Here is a 22,399-nt window from a genome sequence, read left to right as displayed (position 1 = left end):
TAAGGTTTTTATGTCTTTAGGAAGTCTGCAAGCAACTTTGTAGAATTATCAACAATTTAAAAGCTGTATAAGTGCGGTTAAGCCTAATTTTTAAATACCATGGCGGACATATTTGTTTACATTTGAAACAGCATAATAGTAGATTTGTTGCCAATCTAGAGAGTCTAAGCTTCGCAACAATAAAGATAACGCCTTCATTTTTTATTGGGAATTAAATCATGCTTAATCCTTTCTGGAATGTTTTCGAGGAAATAAGTGTTTAAGATTTACTTCGTAATTTTTAATAGAGACATTTTGAGTTTTTATGCATTTTTGCCTTGTCGCGAAGTGAGAACTGAATTAATTGAATGTGAAATACTGAATCGTCTGTGAAAAACTGTTTCTTTTTGTTGTTGTTGTTACTGTTCTTTGCTTAATTTCTTTTATACATCGTTCAAGATTTATTATAGTATTTGAATAGAACATGTGGCAACGATTGGATAATTCTTCAAATAAATTTTGTGCATTCTGAGTTACAATATGAACGAAATATAATGCCTGTTAAGTGAACCTAGCGCCAGGTTGTCGCTATGGTAAACAAATATAGTGAATTTTAAAGAGTGCATTTATTCTATTGTGTCTTATGCGCTATCGACAAAGTAGATTTAATTCAATCCAATAAGTTTAAATGAAATGAAAAAATATGCGTATAATTTAATATTCCGTACAAAGAAGTCATGTGGTGTACACTCCAGATTTTTTTATTTTGGTTCGCATCCGAGCAGATTCGATGATTTATAAAAAGACTAAAAAATTGTTTTTTTATTTTTAATTCATTTTATCACATTCTTTATATATGTTATTTAAAACAATTATTAGATTATTTTAATTAAAGTAATTCGCTTTTTATTTGACACTTTCTTTTAATTTATTTCACGAATTCATAATCATCCACATGTAAAATGCGGCCCTACTGAAAATGTTTCATCTTTCCTCTCAAACCAACAAAAGAATTTCCACTATTTTAATTATTATATTATTTTGTTAATTTTATTGAATTAATTGTTTTATTCTTGTTTCAGTTTGAGGTATGTTCTCAAGTATGGTGACCTGTTAACCACCAAAGCGTGATTTTAATTATCTAATCATTGCATCTTGCTTATATATTATAAACACAGCTTCATTGTATAAGATTACTTATGTGAAAACTTGAATATGTGAATACAAAAATGTATAATATTTTTAAAACATATTAGAACTTTAACAAAAATACTTAAAAAAAACTGATGTGTACACCACATGTCTTCCTTGCACGGAATATTAAATTATACCCATATTTTTCTGAATTTTATTTAAACTTATTTCAGTTCTTATTCCGTAGCAAGGGAAAAATATATAAAATCTCAATATCTTCACTAAAAATTGTAAAATATGGAAAAACATAAAACGCCAGTTAAAACAATTAAAAAAAACAATTTTTACATTTTTACAATTAAAATTACAGTTTCTATACAAAAACAAGCAATTCGGCCAGCAAAGAGAGTTTTTTGGAGCACAAAACTAAAAGTTTCCTTTTGGTCCCACTAGGCAAAAAGACACTGAAGGTGCAGAAAGACTTAATTCACTATTCTGCTAAGTTTGAAATGTAAACAAATATGGCTGCTATGATAGAAAAAAAGTTAGGCTTAGCCGTACTTAAAGAACTGTTAAGTTGTTGATAATTCTACAACTATTGTATGCACATTAACTAAAGGCATAAAAACCTTAACCGGAAGAGAAGAACAACATAATTCAATCATTTTTAAAGCAAAACAATGCACAATTTACCAACATATAAGAAGAAAAAAACCTGAGCTCACGGATCCGAGTAACAAATTGGGTATACACACACACTCACACACACACACATATATATGTGATGTACCAGCTTGTCAGGAATAAATAGATTGTTGAAGAATCATAAATGTAGTCGTAGCTTAAATTATCAGACGATAAGTTTAAAAAAGAGGATCCATTTATTATTGGTCAGGAGAAATAGCAGTTACAAAATCAGATATTCGGAGTAAATAAAAAAGAACTACTACTAATATTTTGTATGAAGGTTTACTGCATCGTGACATTTAAGAAAAAGCCCCGATATTCCTTTGCGAGTCCTTTTATAGCCTCTGGAAAGGCGGAGCTTCCAAGAAATGACGTCAGCCTCGTCAGCCAATCCAGTTCTCTTTAAATAGTTCCAGAACATTCTATAACTGTACGTTTAGAAAAGGCGGGAAAAACAACTTGACTACGGGGCTGTGAATTTAATTCCACGTACTTTCAAATAAGAGAACGTCGCCATTAAAAATGAAAAGAACATACAGTTAGAATTTTAAGTGTATTCTTGACTATTTACTTTATTTTATTATTACATATATATATATATATATATATACGTTTGGTGCCGCCGATTGCAACCAAAATAGGAGATGTACAATTGCATGCTATATTAGTCCTATGTGCAAAATTTCAAAGTTCTGAGACCCCAACTTTTTTTAATTATGCGAGATACATACATACATACATACGTACGAACAGATGCCAAGAAAAAAAATCTCAAAATGGATATTTTTGTTGAAATATGGTACCTGGAATTTTTCGTAATTGCAATACGTCCTTTATTTTGTACAAGGAAGTAAAAATGTAAGGTACCATGTCCATTTTAATATCTCCAGTTTAAGAAAGAAACGAAATCATGAAACCACAGCAATCTACTTTAAAGAGAAAATACGGTGTCTGCAGGGAAACAAAAAGTTTATTTTTTGAGGCACTTCAAAAGTTTTGAAATGAGATATAAAATGGAGTGAAAATGCAATGACACGGAAATAAATATATATATATATTAAATTGTTACTTCGCGAAGTAACATTCTCTTTTATTAAATAAAAAGAAACAAAACAAAAAACTGTGTCACCTCCGTTATCCTTAATTTAATACAGCTAGGGCGAAACTGTAGAATAGTTTCCCTTCTTCTTCCCTTTTTTTTTTTTTTTTTTTTTATTATTATTATTATTTTTATCCCTGTGTTTTTAGGGAGAGATAAGTGGGATAATAAAATGACCAAAGAAGCCCAATATAAAAGTCATTTTTACTCGGGGTCGTAAAGACTTTGTCGTACGGATACTAACTTGACAAAGTCTTTATCTCGTGAAGTCGTTTATTGTTTTGTTTCGAAACAGATAAAAATACAATGCATTATACGAAAACAGATCTTTTTGAACTTGGGAATTTTTATGGTTTCGACGCGTGCCAAAAAACTCTTTGTCCATTTTTATCCCATGTGGGTGTCGGAAACAAGAGTGAATATTTTGATTGTTGATCATAGCAATTGCTTAATCTTCTAATTTTGATCTATGTTTTACGTCGAGAACTTAGTTTTTTAACGTTTTGCCTTTTCTTACACTTTTTTTAAACACATAAGCGAAGTTTTATGTTATTTAAACTTGAAACTTCAATGAACAAAAGCAAAAGTAAAATTTAAAAAAAAAATCTGAAAGGTTTCAGATTTTACCGATCGCAAAGAAAGTGTTTGTTAAGTTTTTTTACGCTCTGAGCTGACAGTTTACCAATCGGCTGTTACGCTCGTTCCTACTAAACCATTTTTTTTTTTTTTTTGTCTTTTCAGCTTTATTATTAACCATAATTTTTTTTATCACTTACGCCACATACAATTCAAGAGCAAAATTACAAAAATTTTAAAAGCAGCATGTGTTTAGAATTACTGATGAAGCGTTAAGTGTTGTACACTTTTTTCTTTTTAGTCTTTTCTTAGTTCATCATACCAAAGTTCAATTTCCTTACAAAAGTTATTTTTTTGGCCTTTCATTATTAACGTTTTGTGTGTCACATTTATTAATTAAATGTCATATTCTTCGCACTTAGGACAAATAAAATTCAATTGAATAACAAGTTCACAAAATATTTAAAAACAGCATACCTTTAGAATTTCCGATATACAGTCTCGCGAGCTGGAGATAATAATGTTTTAATCCGTACACTGTTGCCACTGTTCACTTTCAAAGCGTTTAGTTTGTTAAAAATTCTTTAAAGTTTTATAAATATGAAATATAAAATTCAAAATTCGGACTTCCAAGTGCACAGGTGTCGGGTGGAGGAATACATTGTTGGAAATTTGATGGTCTAGGTAAGCGTCGTTTTTTCACAGTGCAAGAATCATGCATACATTCACACATATTCTTCATTATTTATTTTTTTAATAATTAATACAGGGAGATAATATTTCGCGGCAGCAATTTGAAAAGCGATTCAGACATTGAAAGCGCCCACCAGCGGCCGAGCGGTAAAATCGCTGAGCACTGGTAGTTCGGTCCGAGGTTCGAATCCCTCGAACGGGCTGGCTGCATGGGCGTTTTCGTGGTTTTCCCCATGTGTAACGTGTATACGAACCAGTTTCCCTTAGAAAGTCCTGCACGAAGGCATCCCTCCTCTTAGGCAGATAGGCCCCGAGGCTTTGCCATAATCACACACACAGACATTGAAAATAATGCATCACCCTTCTGGGCTAAAAAACACCTTGTAGTTTGAACAGTTTATACTTTCAGATTGCAATGCATCTGAGCAAAGAGGATTTTAATTAAAATTATCTTAATAATATAAAACCAATATAGAGGTATTTTACTTTTTAAATAAAAATAATACTGCAATTGACAACACATGACATAAATCTTCTATTTATTCATTAAAATTAGAAAAATCTTTACTCCAAAAGAATTCTAATTTTTAACTTTCATCCTTTATTTATAAATTTTTATTACTGTTTAAAACTTTTTAAAAAAATCTATGTGTTTAATAAATACCTATATCTATGTGTACTTAAAAATTTCTATGCGATAAAAATTTTTGTGTCTTAAAAAATATCTCTGTACTAAGAACTTTAAATTTTTATGCAACTGCATAATTTCATAAAAAAACGTAAAACTGCTCTTCCTTTTGCGTATGATAATGTGTATAAGAAGCAGAATTAGAGGATTTGTCCCTAAAGGACAATTGTTTTCGTTTTGCGATTTTGCGTTGAATCACTATTAATGTCCGTTTCATTATTCAAACTGTTGCCACCCAATGTTAGAGTCCTGCATTATAATTGAAGAAATTAAATAATGAAAATTCTGCATAAATGTATGTCTATTTCTCGCATTGGGATAAAACAACGGTACATAGAGCCATCGAATTTTGAATGACGTAATCCTCCTACGAATATGGGCATGTGGAAGACCAAATTTGAAATTTGGAATTTGTTTTATAATCGATTTCATATTTTGTAAAACTTTAATGAATTTTTATTAACGAACTGGATGATTTAAAAGTGAGCAATGGCAACACTCTATACGAAAAAAAAAAAAAAATATTTTTATCTCCAGCGCGCGGAATCTGTATCGGCAATTCTAAAGATATTCTCAATTTAAAACTATTTTGCGATATTGCTCTGGAATTGAATTTTATGGTTTAATAAATAAAGGTAACATACAGTATGTTAAAAAAACTCCCCTTTGTACGTAATTTAAAATCTGAAATCTTTCAGATTTTTTTTTTTTTTCCTGGAGTGTTCATTCACAATGTTTACAACTGTTAACACGTAAAAATACCAACTCAGTAATCCAAAACAATGGAAAATATCAAAATGTTTAATTATTGTTTTTTGTGAAGCTGTGGATGACATCTGTTTGTATGTCAATTTAAAACGGAAACCGAATATTAAAACTTTTTTTTGGAAAGTAGGTAAGATATTATTTTTATATATTTAAAATTATGAATTTTAATATTCCAATAATGCATTACGTAGGATGATATAAGCTTTATTATTGGGATCTAAATTTATGATTTGTATTCTGCAAACTATTTTGATGTTAGTTTCTAGATATTATGTTTCTAGATATTAGAGATGAATGACCTTTAAGGCATGAGTTACCTACTTCAGTTATTATTTCTAGTGTTTTCTGTGACATCAGTATCTTGATTAATATGAAAAATAGGCGTGGCGTAGATGCACTCAGCTGAACGATTATTTACCTTTACATGTAATGTTTTTGAAAATGAGAGTAAACAAAAACACTTTCTGAGGGATCACTAAGCAGTCAAAAAAGTTTTATTCTCTCCATGCTTTCGGCCAATTAGCATCAATATTATCACATAAAAAACTATACGAGAGAGATCATTGGAGATTCAAAACGAGGGTTGACAACAATCAGAATAATATTCATAAATTTCGATGACGCGTTTCAAAGGTTTATGTGCAAACTTCGCTTCTTCAGCTGCGGGAGTGCAAATGAGGAAACAGAAACCTGTGCTCAGGAGATAACAGTAACAGAAAGGAAATCAAGGCTACTGGAGCCATCTATTGATGAAAATTGAAAACAACTATGAAATAGTTTCTTTAAAATTTTAGAATAAAGACGAACTGGATTTGGAATCGTTAACTGGAACTGAAGGATATTTATGAATGTGTATCAGCTCTAAAAAATGTAAGTCATCGGTGGAAGATGCTTTTTGAATAATTTTGTCACCAGAAAATGGTAAATGGAGATTTTGACCAACAGTACTGGGCAACAGAGGATTTATGTGTTTGATTTTTTCTAATATATGCCTCGTATTCCTTAGCGTAGAGTTTAAAGGCTCTGTCTGATTTACCAATGTAGATTAATTACAATTATAAATAGATGGGGCTAGTAGCTTTACTTTCTTTCTGTCCGCACTATCGCCTGAGCCCAGGCTTCCTTTCGTCATTTGCATTCCTGCAGCTGGAAAAGAAGCTTCTATAGCTAGACCTTCGATTTTAGTCCTGCAAATATGGGAATACACACACTGAATGGATTCTTGTGAGCTTAATACCTCCAATAATCCAAAGAAAATGTTTAAAATTGCTGAAGACTTAAAATCTAAAATAGAACCTTTATAGGTTTAAAAAAGGAGAGATAAAGACTTTTAAAAAAAATAGGAAAGAAAATAATCCGGAGCTAAAATTCGGAAGAATCTATGTAATTTTGGAAATAACATCAGGACAAAAAGAAGACAAGGATTGTAGTGATTGGTTTTTAATAAAAAAAAAAAAAAAAAAAAAATTCACTTCGATGACAAGACATTATTTTCAGTAGCTTTATCAATAAAGAAAAGAGAAAAGTCACTGTCAACAGCAACAGCTTTTCAAATAATGGAATACCTAAAGAAGAGAAGAATCCGAAGAAGTAACTTGGAGGCCACGACAAACATAAAAATAAAAAGAAGTCACTTCTTGTTTAGTAGAATGACAAGATATGACACGGGGGGAGGCAGAAAAAAGGAAAATGTGTTCCACAGTTTAATGGGAACAATTTTAAGCTTTCCCTAACAGATTTCTTCGATTCTGACATTAAAAAATAAATTTAAACATCCTTACCTTACCCAGTTTAAGTCTTTTGAATGAATTATGACTCATTCAAAGGCAGAAAATTACATATTCCGAATGAATCATTATACAAGAAGTGCTTAAAAAACGGAAATTTAAATTGCTATGATAATTAAGAGTAATAACTACAGTTAACTTCCGTGTAAATATCACTGTAAAAGTATTTCATTTGCATTACATTTAAACAGCAAAGTTAAAACTGTTTGTTTTTCGCAATACTTTCCCCCCTTTTGCATAGATTTACAAATATTAAGTGTCCGTTATATTTTGATCAGTGAACTGCAGTAACTTGTTTTTTTTAAGTGCTTGTATTGGTGAACCATCTCGCGGCGACCATCTCTAAAAGTGACCAGGATTTATGAGACCATAAATAAACATTGCACATCACCTCTCTAAAGCGACCACCCCCAACAGAAGACCAAATTCTCCTGGAATTTTCGCTGGTCACTTTATGAAGAGCTTCATTATTTTCATATAAGTATATACATATATGCACATCTAAGATATCGCAAATCTAGTCTACGACTAGAGCATTGAAATTTTGTATATGGAGCTGCTATAACATCTAGTTGTGCACCTCTTTTTTTTACTACAATCGGCAGAACCAAACATACCAAGCCTCCTTACCCAACTTAAAAGTCCTCGCCCAGCCTGTATTTTAGTAATCGTTAGTCATGGTCATATTCTTTCAATTAGAGAAGTGTTTTAAATGACAAACGTATTTATGTTTTGGTAATGCCAAATAATAATAATAAGTTTTGGCACATAACAAAATTTAACTTTTGATGCGGTCCGCCGGTTCCTATACTTACATTGGAGAAAGTTTTATACTCGTTATGAAAACATAAAATTATAAGACGTTTAACTCCCGTATCATAACAAAAAAAAAAAAAAAAAATCAGGGTATTTAACTACAAAATTTGCAGTTTTGACGTTATTTTCAATCTGCCTCCAGGGATCGGTTAATTTATAAGGAATTTCTTCTGCCTTTTTTGCATGCCTTCGTGGTGTAGTGATCAGCACGCTCGACGAGTATTCGAGAGGTCCGTGGTTCGAGTCCCGGCGAGGGCATTGCTCATTTTTTCCATTCCCTTGCTTCGAAAAATTCTAAAATGACTCTACAGTGGCGCCTTATGATTCTCCACCACCAGGATTTGGCGATTGGAGCCTCTAATCTCCAGTCGCCCTTTAAAAGGGGGAGTATATAAGGTATTTATCCCGCCCGCCTTCTTAGCATGCCTACGTGGTGTAGTGGTCAGCACGCTCGACACGAATTCGAGAGATCCGTGATTCGAGTCCCAAAGAGGGCATTGCTCATTTTTCACATCTCCTGCTTAAACATACCAAATGTCTCTACAGTGGCGCCCGAATTTAAAACTGGTGAATGATGATTCTTCACCACCAGGATTTAGCGATTTAGCGATTAGGTACCCTAAGGGCGATTTTAGATTTAGCGATTGGGTACCCTAAGGGCGAACTCAAGGGCGAATTCAAAATACACGGAGAGACGTTTCAGCAGTATCTCAATGATCCTAGGTACGATAGAGGTGTTGGCCTAGCTTTTAATTGTACCTATAGTTTAGGGAAAACTACAATAACACTTGCCGACTTCACTCGCAATTTACGTTTTATTGCCAAGTTAATTCTAGCTTTAGCCATTTTTCTAGCCGAATTTAAAAGCGCGCCGTTAATTATTTGAGGCAGCTTAAAACTGAAAATAATAAGCATAATGAAGAACATTTATTAGTTATTTCTCCAGTCTTCTTAGCGTGTGTTCACAAACTCTGTAAAATGTGCATAAAAATGTATCATTATGCCCTTGTTTGGCCCTGTATTGCAACTAATTATTATGGCCAAACTCTAGATAAAGGTGGACGTGGCGCTATACCAATTAACCAATTGGCAGAAGAATAGTGCCCACGTCCACCGTCGCGTGTCGCATGCCTTCGTAGTGCAGTGCTGGGCGAATATTCAAGAGGTTTATGGTTCGATTCCCGGCGAAGGCATTGCTTATTTTTCATCTTGCCTACTTCCAAAAATACCTAATGTCTCTACACATTTTACAATTAATACTGGTACATTGGCATAACGAATTACGAAAGACTAGTCAGATTGTTAACCGCTTGTTTTTCGCACAGATTTCGCACTTGTTTTTGCGCAGATGTCTATCTTGTTTTTCGCACTTGTTTTTGCGCAGATCAGTAACTGTTGGTTTCTCGCCAGTATAAAAGCGCGCCAAGAGCACTTTCTCGCCAAGGCCGCTGTCGAAAATAAGTACTGAATTTTCTCTATCTGTTTATTGATTTATTTCATACACATTTCTGAACATAAACTTCAGTTGGAAGATGTACTTTACCTTAGATGCTTTATTTTTTGCTTAACATACAATACATTTTCAAATAATAACTTCTCCGCAGAAACCATATCATATATAATTACCAATTTACAGTGTTTGTAAAACATGATGTAATACCACAAACAAAATCATACCTTCCCAGTCTCCATATGGCATTGCTCATACTTTTTATAATCCTAAAGGAATTCGAAAAATAAATTTCCCACCTTAATTACTGGCGGTCCATGTTCGCTAATATATTTAAATTTCCTCCGAATCGGCTTAATAGGTTGGGAGAAAATAATATAGCGGTAACGGGGTCTTTTTTTTTTTTTTATTCTTTTGGGAACCCATTCGACCTGTTTGGCGAAATTATGATAATGCATTCAGGAGTGATTTACAAACGCTACACTTGTTTAAAAAAGCACCTCCTTTAGGGTTATATATCAAATTAAACGAGCACTTCACAGTTTATGGATGGTTTTGTTCAATTTAAGTGTTATTTATTAGAAGGTGTTTCGCTTATTTACCACCATTTTTTTTTAATACAGCTAATATTTTTACTGATTTTTCAGAATATATTAGCCAATACAAATTGCAACTGTACTAAATCATTATCAGAAGAAAAAGGATACAATCGAGTCTCCGTTATTTAAAAGAAAAATATACAGTAAAATCCAACTTAATCAAAAAGGGGAAACAGACTGAAACGGTAAAAACGGGTTTGGTTGATTTGAGTATGGCAAAGCACTCGAAGGCTATCTGCCTAAAAGGAGGGATGCCTTCCTGGAGGACTTTCTAAGGGACACTTTCTGGCTCGTATACACGTTACAAATGGGGAAACAACGAAAACGCCCATGAAGCCGGCCCGTTTGCGGGATTGGAACCTTGAACCGAACTACCAGTGTTCGGCGACTTCCTCTCGGTTGCTGGAGGGCCACGGTAAATACGCTAATCCGTCATTCGCCACCATTTCTCCTTTAAACAAGCACCGGCAAGCATCTTACTGTTGTTACAAATGATCCTGGCAGATATGTATTGTGTAACAAAACTGCTCAGTTGTTCAAAGATAAACAATTCTTAAATTTAGAAAGGATAAATGAGGTTTTGACACGATCTCAAGTAAAACGATCTCGAGAAGGAGATCGAAGTAGAAACACCTGGGAAGAACATCTAATTCACCTGAAAGCTGTTTTGTCCAAAATAAAGGACGCTGGTTTAACTATTAAACCAATAAAATGTAAATTTGCTCAAGATAGATTGAAATACCTAGGACATATTGTAGGTCGTGGTATAAGAATGCCAAGTGAAGTGAAAGTAAAAGCTATTCTTGATTTTGCAGTGCCATCCACAAAAAGTCAAGTCAGAGCATTTTTAGGATTAGAGGGATATTATAATCATTACATTCCCATGTTCTGATCTATAGCAGCACCTTTAACAGAAACTTTGAAAGGAAACTTAAAGAAAGGGAAAATAAATTAGACAGAAGAGTGCACAAAAACATTTGAAGAGCTAAAGGAGAAACTGTCTGAAAGGCCTATACTTTATGCACCTGATTTCAATAGAGTTTATTTTGCAAATTGATGCTTCAAACTGTGGTATGGGTGTCATTTTAGCTCAAAACGATTAACGAGACAAGTAACATCTAGTATTATACCTCAGTAAGAAGTTTACAGAAACTGAAAAAAAGTACTCTAACACAGGAAAGAAATGTGCTGCCATAACATTTGCTGTAAAGAAACTTCAATGTTATTTAGACGGGCATATTAAATTCCTCATCATGACCGATCATAATCCCTTAGTTTGGCTCAAAAATAATGTGAGTCTAAATCCACGACTTATGAGATGGGCACTAGTACTACAACCCTACAATTACACGGTCGTTTATCGAAGTGGTAAAAACCATAAAAATGTAGACGCATTAAGTAGTACTCCCTGGCCTGATTAAATAATTTGTTTCTCTATATAGATAAAAAAATATTTTGTTCCTTCCTCTCTTCCTCAGTGTATGTTATTATGTTATTTCTGGTTTAATTCTTCTTTAAATTCTTGTATTTCAATTCTGTATTGTGCTGATATAGTTGTTTAGAAAAAAAATCTGATGTGTACACCACATGACTTCCTTGTACGGAATATTAAATTAAATGCATTTTTTCTTGCATTTCATTTACACTTATTGGATTAAATTAAATCTACTTCGCCGACAGTGCATAAACCACAATACAATAAATGCATTCTTTAAAATTCACTCTAGTATTTGTTTATCATAGCGACACTCTGGCGCTAGATTCACTTAACAGTATTATATTTCGTTCATATTATAACTCATAATGCACAAAATTTATATCATTTAAAGAATAGAAATACCTAATCGTTGCCACATGTTCTATTCAAATACTATAATAAAGCTAGAACGATGTATAAAAGAAATTAAGCAAACACAACAAAAAAGAAACAGTTTTTCCAGACGATTGAGTATTTCTCATTCAATTAATTCAGTTCTCACTTCGCGAGAAGACAAAAATACATAAAAACTCAAAATATCTACATTAAAAATTATGAAGTAAATCTTAAACACTTATTTCCTCGAAAAAATTCCAGAAAGGATTAAACATGATTTAATTGGCAATAATAAATGAAGGCGTTATCTTTGTTGTTGCGAAGCTAAGTTTCTCTAGATTGGCAGCAAATCAACTAGTCTGCTGTTTCAAATGTAAACAATCAATGGCCGCCATAAAAAATTGGCTTAGTGGCACTTAAACAACTTTAAAATTGTTGATAATTCTAAAAATATTGCGTACGGATTTACTAAAGGCATAAAAACCTTAACCGGAAGATAAAAACAACATAATTCAATCCCTCTTAAAGCAAAAAATGGACAATTTACATACATATAAGAGTAAAGAAACTGAGATCACTGAGCCGGGTAACAGAGTGGATGTATATATAAATATATTTATATACGTTTGGTGCGGCCGATTGCAACCAAAATACGAGGTGCACATCTACATGTTATAGCAGTCCTATATACAAAATTTCAACGTTCTGAGGCTACTCGTTTTTGAGTTATGCGAGATACGTACGTACGTACATACGTTCGTACAGACGCCACGAAAAATTCTTTTCAGAATTAATTTTAAAGCAGTTTTATAATTTGTTTGAAAGAAACGAGTCTTTTATTCTATCCTTACGTACAGATATCACGCAAAAACATCGTTAAATTGCATTCGATAGCGGTCAAAATGGATATTTTCGTTGAAATATGCTGCCTGAAACTTTTCGCGATTACAATACTTCCTTTTTAATTCGTACAAGGAAGTAAAAAGGGAAAAAAAAACGTAAACTTTAATTTATATATCTGGTGGGGAGAAAGGTTGTAATATCTTGTTATTTAATAAATTTATTTATTATTTAATTAATTTATTGTTGAAGTGGCAACGCCATATTTGCATTATGTAACCGTTGCTCAGCAACGTGAGAAATTGTTTTGAGATTAGAATTCTGACGTTTTTTACTAGCTAGTAGTAGTATGAAAGTTTTGCCACTAAAGAATTTCTTCAAATTATCTATCTCCGTGAGCTAGAAATAAAATTTATGTTCTACTAAGAAGATAGCCTGTTTTGTTAATTACTGCAAAATACAGTACAATATCTAGCTCTTCTTAGTTGCTATTTATCAATAAAGATAAATGATGAGCATCACTATAAACTTTCTTCGTCATAGTAACTGATTTCATTCATAACTTTCGTCTACATCTTATCTTTCGCAAGCGATGTGATACTCGAGATTAAATAAGAGGAATCGTTGTCTTTCCTCCTCAGGAAGAAAAACAGCAACATCGTTCTGGAATCGATTGAACGAAAATATCGATCTCGCCACTGTATCGAACTGTTGGCCCAGAAACTGAAACGTTAACGTTCGCTTTTATTGCGAAATTTGCGGTCGTTTCATTGCCACTTTCGAAAGCAACGGGGATCTCGTTTATTCAAAGGATGTGACCTTTCGTAAGCAAGGTCGTCGGCCTTTAAGAACTTTTCTCTGAATAAACTGAGCACAGAAAGTAGTTAAGAGATTTAATGGTGGCGCGATTAAAAAAAAAATCTGCTGTTGCGAAACGAAAGTAATGAAGATAAGCGGTTTGTGTATTTTTTAAATTGATATAAGAATTTTCGCAAATGGTCATGCAAATGACAACCCAGAATAAACCCAGAGTTCTTAAAACAATTGCCAGTGCAATCTTCTGTGGAACACTATTCGTGGTTAGTCGATTTCAGTTTTAATTTAGGTATTGGCAATTTATAACTTCGTTTCCTAAGTTATAAGTGTCTTGCAACAGGGAAAATTAATAGAAAAATATATTGGAAAAAGTTCCCCTATACTTTTTATAAGGTTTCCCAATGACTGAAAATTGAAGAAATGCCTTTTGAAAACAAATTATTTCCAAGGAAGAAGAACTAAACTGTATATTAGGAAACGGTTTTCCAATGTTCTTCAAGATTAATTTTCTCTTACCGTCCAGGTCAGGATTCTTCACTTTTCATTCGCGACGTCTTTTTAATCCTGTGAAATTTTTCTCCGCTTTCTTTTCTTTCTTATGTGCTTCCTTCAGTAATACGGAAATTTATACATTGCCATAAATTACAGTGCGCTAATAATGAGATTTATTGAACTGACTAAAAAACGGAGAAATGCCTTTTGAAAGCAAACGATTTCCAAGAAAGAAAAACTAAAGAATAACCAACAGTTCTGAGCTGTTTCTGGATATGCAAACACCAAAAGAAGCGAGCGATTATTTACATAGATAACAATTTTAGTTAAGTACTTCATTAATCTTTAAAAACATAAAATTTTGATATATTCCTTGCGACCAACAATAATTTTTGCGCAACCTTATAGTAGATCAGTGATCTCAAACTCATTGCACGCGGGACAAATACACGTTCTGTAAGTAACTGACTGGCCGCAATAAAAAAAAAAATCTGATGTGACCACATGACTGACCACATGAAAAATCTGACCACATGACTTCCTTGTACGGAATATTAAATTATACGCATTTTTTCTTGCATTTCATTTAAACTTATTGGATTGAATTAAATCTACTTCGCCGACAGCGCATAAACCACAATAGAATAAATGGATTCTTTAAAATTAACTCTAGTATTTGTTTACCATAGCGACACTCTGGCGCTAGATTCACTTAACAGTATTATACTTCGTTCATATTATAAATCAGAATGCACAAATTTTATACCATTTAAAGAATAGAATTATCTAATCGTTGCCACATGTTTTATTCAAATACTATAATAAAGCTAGAACAATGTATAAAAGAAATTAAGCAAACAAAACAAAAAAGAAACAGTTTTTCACAGACGATTGAGTATTTCTCATTCAATTAATTCAGTTTTCACTTCGCGAGAAGGCAAAAATACATAAAAATTCAAAATATCTATATTAAAAATTACGAAGTAAATTTTAAACACTTATTTCCTCGAAAAAATTCCAGAAAGACTTAATCATGATTTAATTGGCAATAATAAATGAGTGCGTTATCTTTGTTGTTGCGAAGCTAAGTTTCTCTAGATTGGCAACAAATCCTCTAGTCTCCTATTTCAAATGTAAACATCAATGGCCGCCATAAAAAAAGGCTTAGCGGCACTTAGACAACTTTAAAATTGTTGATAATTCTAAAAATATTGCATACAGATTTACTAAAGGCATAAAAACCTTAACCGGAAGATAAGGACAACATAATTCAATCATTTTTAAAGCAAAAAAATGTACAATTTACAAACATATAAGAGTAAAGAAACTGAGATCACTGAGCCGGGTGACAGAGTGGATATATATATAAATATATTTATATACGTTTGGTGCGGTCGATTGCAACCAAAATACGAGGTGCACATCTACATGTTATAGCAGCCCTATATACAAGATTTTAACGTTCTGAGACTACTCGTTTTTTAGTTATGTACGTTAAGTTTTTGAATTATATACGTACGTACATACGTTCGTACAGACGCCTCGAAAAATTCTTTTCAGAATTCATTTTAAAGCAGTTTTATAATTTTTTTGGAGGAAAAGAGTCTTTTATTCTGTCCTTACGTACAGATATCACGCAAAAACATCGTTAAATTGCATTCTATAGCGGTCAAAATGGATATTTTCGTTGAAATATGCTGCCTGAAACTTTTCGCGATTACAATACTTCCTTTTTACTTCGTACAAGGAAGTAAAAAGGAAGCCATAGCCGTTGAAATTAAGAAAGAAATCTGAGATAAACTTAACGTGATGTAAAAGTGACGGAATTGGCGAAGACTTATGGTCGTTCGACATCGACGATCTGCACTGTTCTGAAGAAGCAGGAAGAAGTTGAGAAACTTGATGTGGCCAAAGGAGTTGCCGTTACTCCCAAGCACCGTCCAAAATTCCTAAACGATGTTGGAAAGCTATGGTTGGTGTGAATTAACGAGAAGTAGTTAAAAGGCGATTCAGTGTTCGGAAGCTATCATAAAGGTAAACTACGATTATATTATTTACCAGTGTTATTTATTAGAAAAAATTATTTTTATGTTGATATTTTCGGGTGTGCGGAACGGATTAACTGGATTCCCATTATTTTCAATGGAGGAGTTTGATTCTAGAAACGAGAAATTTGCTAAACGTGCTTCATGTTGGAACGAATTAAATTCATATCTCGAGGTTCCACTGCACACGTTTGTATTCATATAATTACAAACGTCTTCGTTTCTTACTACACCTTTCAGCTACAACACTTCATGGCATTTCGATTTTCGTAAGTTTGTAACCTTGGAGGAAAATTACTAGAAAATATCTTCACCACCAATTTGTAGGTATTCATCTATAGTCTAGTTCTTTTCGTCGACTTATTCATTTTCAACTACAAAAATAAAAAATAAAAATAAAAATTAAAAAAAAAAACTGTTCACGTGTACATATGTTACGGTGAAACACCGAAATCTGGAGAATGTCGACTTTCACCGGTGAATGTCAACATTCGCATAGTCTCTTGGTGTATGTCCGAAATATTTTCCAAATACTCTTATTTCTGACTTACACCGGTCAATGTCGACATTCACCATGTATTAATGGTGAATGTTGAACACATAACAATATTATATTTTCTTCTCCGTCATTCAGTCGCGAATAAACGCACTTGCGACTTGAAATAAGAACTTACGAACATGAGAACCTAAAACACACAATACATTCAAAATGAGAAAGGAAAATAATAGAAGTTAAAAACTTACTTAATTATACAGTACGTTCTAAATGAGAAAATAAAATAACAGTCATAAAAAACTTACTAAATTATGTCATTCAAATCTTATTTATTGCAACAACTTAAACTATTATGGCACTTTATGACCTCTCTTTTCGACTTTCAGCAGAGCATATCTGTGATTGTCGACATACACCGGTGAGGGTCCGAATATACAAGAATGTAGTGAAATATTCGGTCTTTCACCGACGTATTTTGTGAATGTTGATATTCTCCGGTGAAAGTCGACATTCTCCAATTTCGGTCTTTCACGGTAACATATATACTCGTAAACAAAGCAGGCCCACCAACGGCCTAGCAGTAAAGTCCCTGAACACTGATAGTTCGGTCCGAGGCTCAAATCCCGGGATCGTGCTGGCTGCATGGGCGTTTTCGTGGTTTTCCCCAAGTGTAACGTGTATACGAGCCGGTTTCCCTTAAAACGTCCTCCACGATGGCAGATAGCCCTCAAGGCTTTGCCGTTACCTCATAAAACTAAAACGCCAAACAAAGCGATTATTATTTATTGCAAAAATTCTAAATTGAGAATATTTATCTTTTGATAAGAATTAATTAAAGGTATTCAAATTTGTATCTTCAGGTCTTTGACTAAGATTAATGTAAATTAATTAATATCATAGTATAAATTAATCTGCTCGAATTCTAGATTTTCCGCAGATTTTACTCACGTTTGTTTTTAGATATGAAAATTATGTAAATTTGGATTAAAAATCTCAAAATACTTCTTGAAATTCACCACTGTAGCAGATCTCTGCTTTAAGATTTGGACACTTCTTGACTTTTAAGTGTTGCGATTTTCTTAAAACACGACAATTTAAGAGCTTAGTATAATTATTTGATATCAGGAAAAACATATAATGCTTATATGATGAACCAGATGCCATACATGTTGACCTCTAAGAATGCTCTGAAAAATTGAAAGAACATATATTTGCTGGAAATCGCTGATGATCTTATTTTTGAAGTCAACCGCCACAAAGACTTAAACTACCAGCAAACCGTCACTGATTGTGTTAAGGCAGTTTTAATTGCTTTTATAACTGCAATGTTGTGTTATTAAAAATTACCTTTTTATACATACTCTAAATTTAACGGAAAAACGTCTTTGAAGTGAGCACCGAATGGTCTTAAATCTTTGTTTGCGTATACTTGGAATTATAATATCCAAAATTTATTTTCTTTAGTTATTAATTATAATCCAATTCTTTCCAAAGATTAAAAAGATTCTAATATTTTACCTCTTCCATATTTCATTACTATTTTCCTCTACAGATAGTTTTTCCTTTCCTATGCCTGTTTATTTCCCCATAAATATCTCAGAACTTTGGAAAAATTGTTTATTCCCTAAGAAGAATTTATGTCTCATCTGCTTCGAGATCAGTAGAATTATTTAAAATCAATATCAATCCAAGGTAATTATCCCAAAAGGGCCATTAGTCACGAATTAACCCAAACGGAGGTCATTAACCCAAAAGGGACGTTGGTTTCGAAACGGCATTTCGATTTGAATCACTGTAAATGGAGTATCACTTTTCAGATTGTTGCCATCAAATATAATAATATACATATTATATATTGAAAAAATATATTTTTAATAATACATTATTTTTTAATAATACATTATTAAAGAAATTAAATAATGAAGAACTTCATGATTGTATGTAACTTTCTCGCATTGGGAAAAATCTACATGACATTTTGTCACGAAGCGGGTTAAATTACAAAAATATTTGTGGCAGCACAAACTTTCTGGTTACTAGTTTCCAAAGCAGTTATATTATGCAGTCAGCTGTAAAAAGTTGGAAGTAACTGCTTTTAAATTAAATAAATAAAATATCCCAGTTCTTGCAACAGTCACATTATCAGGTTCAGTTTCCATTAAATGACCTGACTCGGAACAGGGAGCTTACTAAAGCTATGTTCAATAAATGTGGGAAGTAGACAAGACACACAGGAAGGGTATACGAAACCCTTTATTTTTCTCTCTTTACAATGATTTCCGGACTTCGGAATACAGAGACCAACCACTTGTGGTCTGAACGTAAGAATATAAAAATATTAACTAAATTCTAACTAAACTAACTTTGGATTAATAAACAAGTGTCTACTTGAAGATTGGCCGTATATTAACAGAAAGGCCGTATGTAGTACAGAGAACTGTTAACACTACGATTAAAATTATCGTTTAAATAACGTTTAAAATTATCAAGAGGATTAAACCTCTGGCCTTGAAGGCAACCAGCAACCGAGTAAAACTGCTATGGCAAGCGGCCTGCTCCTAATCACTCATTCCTCTCTCTTGCTCGGCAAAAAGCCACAACTTAAGTACTTGGCGTTCGCAAGACAAATTTGCATAAATAAGTTAAAGCTTTTAATTCTGGCCGGAAGTAGAAAATAAGAAGTGATAGTAAAGATTTAAAATAAAATAAACGTTAGTAAAACTTAAGATCCTTACAACATATACCTGAGCCTGGTACCTGAAGCCATCAAATTTTGAATAACTTAGACCTCCACACGAATATGGGCACTTGGAAACGCGAATTTTGAATTTCGAATTGATTTTATTATCTATTTCATATTTTAAAAAACTTTTAACGAAATTTTCATAAACAAACTCAACCATTTCAAAACACTCAGTAGCAACACTCTACGAAGTAAAACATTTTTAACTCCAGCGCCATCTCAGTAAGAAATCTGAACATTGATATGAAGTCTAAAAAACACGGGAAAACGTATCTCAACTCTTAACCCTACATCGGAAATTTCAAACGTACACTGCTACGCTGCTTTTAAATTTTTTGTAATTTTGCTGCGGAATTGTGTATGGCGCAAGTCCGAAGAAAATTATACTTAATAATACGGCTAAAAACACACAAAATGGGCTAGTAGAAGTGAGAGTAACGGAAGACTGGTACACTACAAGCTCCATGAGAGCGTCAAAAACCTTAACAAACCCCTTTGGGTGAACGTTAACATCTGAAACCTTTCAGATTTTTTTTTTTATTTTTTTATTTTTTTTAAATTTCATTGTCTCTTTTTTTTTTTTTTTTTTTTTTTTTTTTTTTTTTTAATTAGAGGTTTCTAAGTTAAGAATCATGTTACAAAATAACTCAAAATTTTAAGAAACCACGAAATTTTCGTTCTAAATATTATCTGAGATCTCATAGAAAAATGACTTGAAACATGTCTTTGAAACTAACTGATAAATTTTATGAATGAAACCCTTTTCTAAACGTTGTAAAAAATTTTAAAAGAAATATCATTTTTGAAATACAATAGATTAGTAAAACTTTTAAGAGACAATTCTTTCTCCTTACAAATGATACAAGTTTGGTAGCAAAAGCTTTATTAAATTTAGTCAAGGAAAGAAAGTTTTAATAACGACTAGCCGAATTTTGGCACGATGCCAGGAAAAAATACCTTCTTTTTTATTTAGTAATACATTCGAATTAATAAACTTTGCCACTAAAGTGAAACCTCCGGATTTTAGTTTTTCTCATCGTCTCGGATTTAATATCTTATATTAGAAAAGGAGAAGAGAAAATGTTGTCAACTGATCAAAATACATTTTGACAGAATATTATGTGCTGCCATATATTTTTACTTCCTTGTACGAAGTAAAAAGGAAGTATTGCAATCGTAAAAATTTTCGGATGTCATATTTCAACGAAAATACCTATTTTGACCGCTATGGAATGCATTTTTTTACGATGTTTTTGCGTGAAATCTGTACGTAAGGACAGAATAAATTATTCTTTTTTCCCAAACGAATTATAAAACTGATTTAAAATGCGTTTAGAAGATATTTTTTCTTGGCTTCTGTACGTACGTAGCTACGTAAGTAGATATGTATTCATCTGGCATGACTCAAAAACAAGTAGTCTCAGAACGTTGAAATTTGTATATAGGACTGCTATAACACCTGCGTAGTTGTGGGCACCCTTTTTGGCTGAAGACAGTGTCATATGGTCCCTGCCGAGCCTGAAGCTACCACTGTGTAAACGATGGTTCTAGTCACTGTGAAGACTGTTAATTTTGCCCTAGAAGTGGAAGACTGTTTAGATCAGGGGTCGCCAAACTTTTTTGATCATGGCCCCCTATATAATTTTTCGAAATCTCCATAGACCCCCACAAAGGCAATTTTCAGGTAATTAAAATGAAACTATATATTAGTCTAAATATTTAATAAATCAGAAACAGTAAGTAAAGTAGCTACAGATTTTTTACTTTTTAATGAGATGAGTGTGCCTGGCGTTTCTTGGTAAGGTTCGCTATATTGGGTTCGGTATTAGTCAATTTTAACCGTAAATCCCGTCGAAGCTCCACATTTAATTTATTTCTGTTTTTAGTTAAAATATTTCTGTTTTTAGTTTAGTTCTGTTTTTAGTTCGATTCCCTTCGCGCTTAATGCATAGAAAGCCAACGTCAGTGTCGTCGCTCGCCAAGTCTGCGCCAAAGGCTCCTAATTGGTTGATGGGTTCGCCAGCAAGAGACACGGATAAGCCTCAATCGCTCTTCTGGCTACATACTATGAGTCGTGCAAATTACAACCTGGTCACAAGGTGAAGTTGTGACGTCACGGTATACCTACGAAAACCCATAAGGAAAAAAAAGGGGCAAATTGTTTTCTGATTTATTATTTTATTTCCTATAAAGAATATAATATTAAGTCAATTATAAAAATAATTTAAATTTTTACGTACGCAGTTAGATATGTGTGATTTGCGTATTAAGAACTGTTTTCCCTTCGAGTCCCGATAGACCCCCATTCGACCCCTTGGGTCAGATAGACCCCTACTGTTGTTAAATAGACCTCTAGGGGTCTATATAGACCACTTTGGCGACCCCTGGTTTAGATAGTGACCTAGCCAGTACGTCGGGTTTGCTGCCAGTCCACAAACGGCGTATGAATGAAATTCTAGCCTTAGGGAAATTAAATGGAAACAATTAAGATAACGCGTATAAGCAAAATCGCTTTAGACAAAGGTTCTTTGTAATTTTAAATTTTACGCTCCGGCTTTTTCCTTCCGGTGGATCCTACAGGTAACTAGGGTCTTTTCAATTTGCTATTACCTTCTCTAAAATTTTACTTCACAGATTTATCAAAATTTCTCATCTACTAGCCGCTTCTTAGATTTTTTATACAACATTACTGTAAACATAACAATTCATGTTTACAGGCCTGTTTTCCGCTAAGACATAAATACCAATTTCTATCCACTTCCAAGGTATTTCACCGATAAAGCAATAAATACAGGAGCAGAAATTAAATGGCATTTGCAAGGAGTAAAAATATGAGCTTCAGTTCCTGCCTACATTTCTGCGAATAACAAAACAATAT

General features: G+C 33.0%; 1 protein-coding gene and 1 non-coding gene across 2 annotated transcripts in view; one reads left to right on the top strand and one right to left on the bottom strand.

Moving 5' to 3' along the window:
- Window positions 1-22,399, bottom strand: part of LOC118192136 (serine/threonine-protein kinase BRSK2-like) — a 320,182-nt gene that overhangs the window by 217,794 nt on the left and 79,989 nt on the right. The gene's annotated exons all lie outside the window — the stretch shown is intronic.
- TRNAT-AGU (transfer RNA threonine (anticodon AGU)) lies at window positions 8,413-8,485 on the top strand. The gene has a single exon. It is a non-coding gene; the product is annotated as a tRNA-Thr (tRNA).

The sequence above is a fragment of the Stegodyphus dumicola genome, chromosome 8 (genome assembly GCF_044657685.1).
Source record: "Stegodyphus dumicola isolate Sdum_Otavi_A_Nest chromosome 8, ASM4465768v1".
NCBI lineage: Eukaryota > Metazoa > Arthropoda > Arachnida > Araneae > Eresidae > Stegodyphus > Stegodyphus dumicola.
Note: the sequence above shows the minus strand (reverse complement) of the source record. Positions and strands in the feature narration are given on the sequence as shown.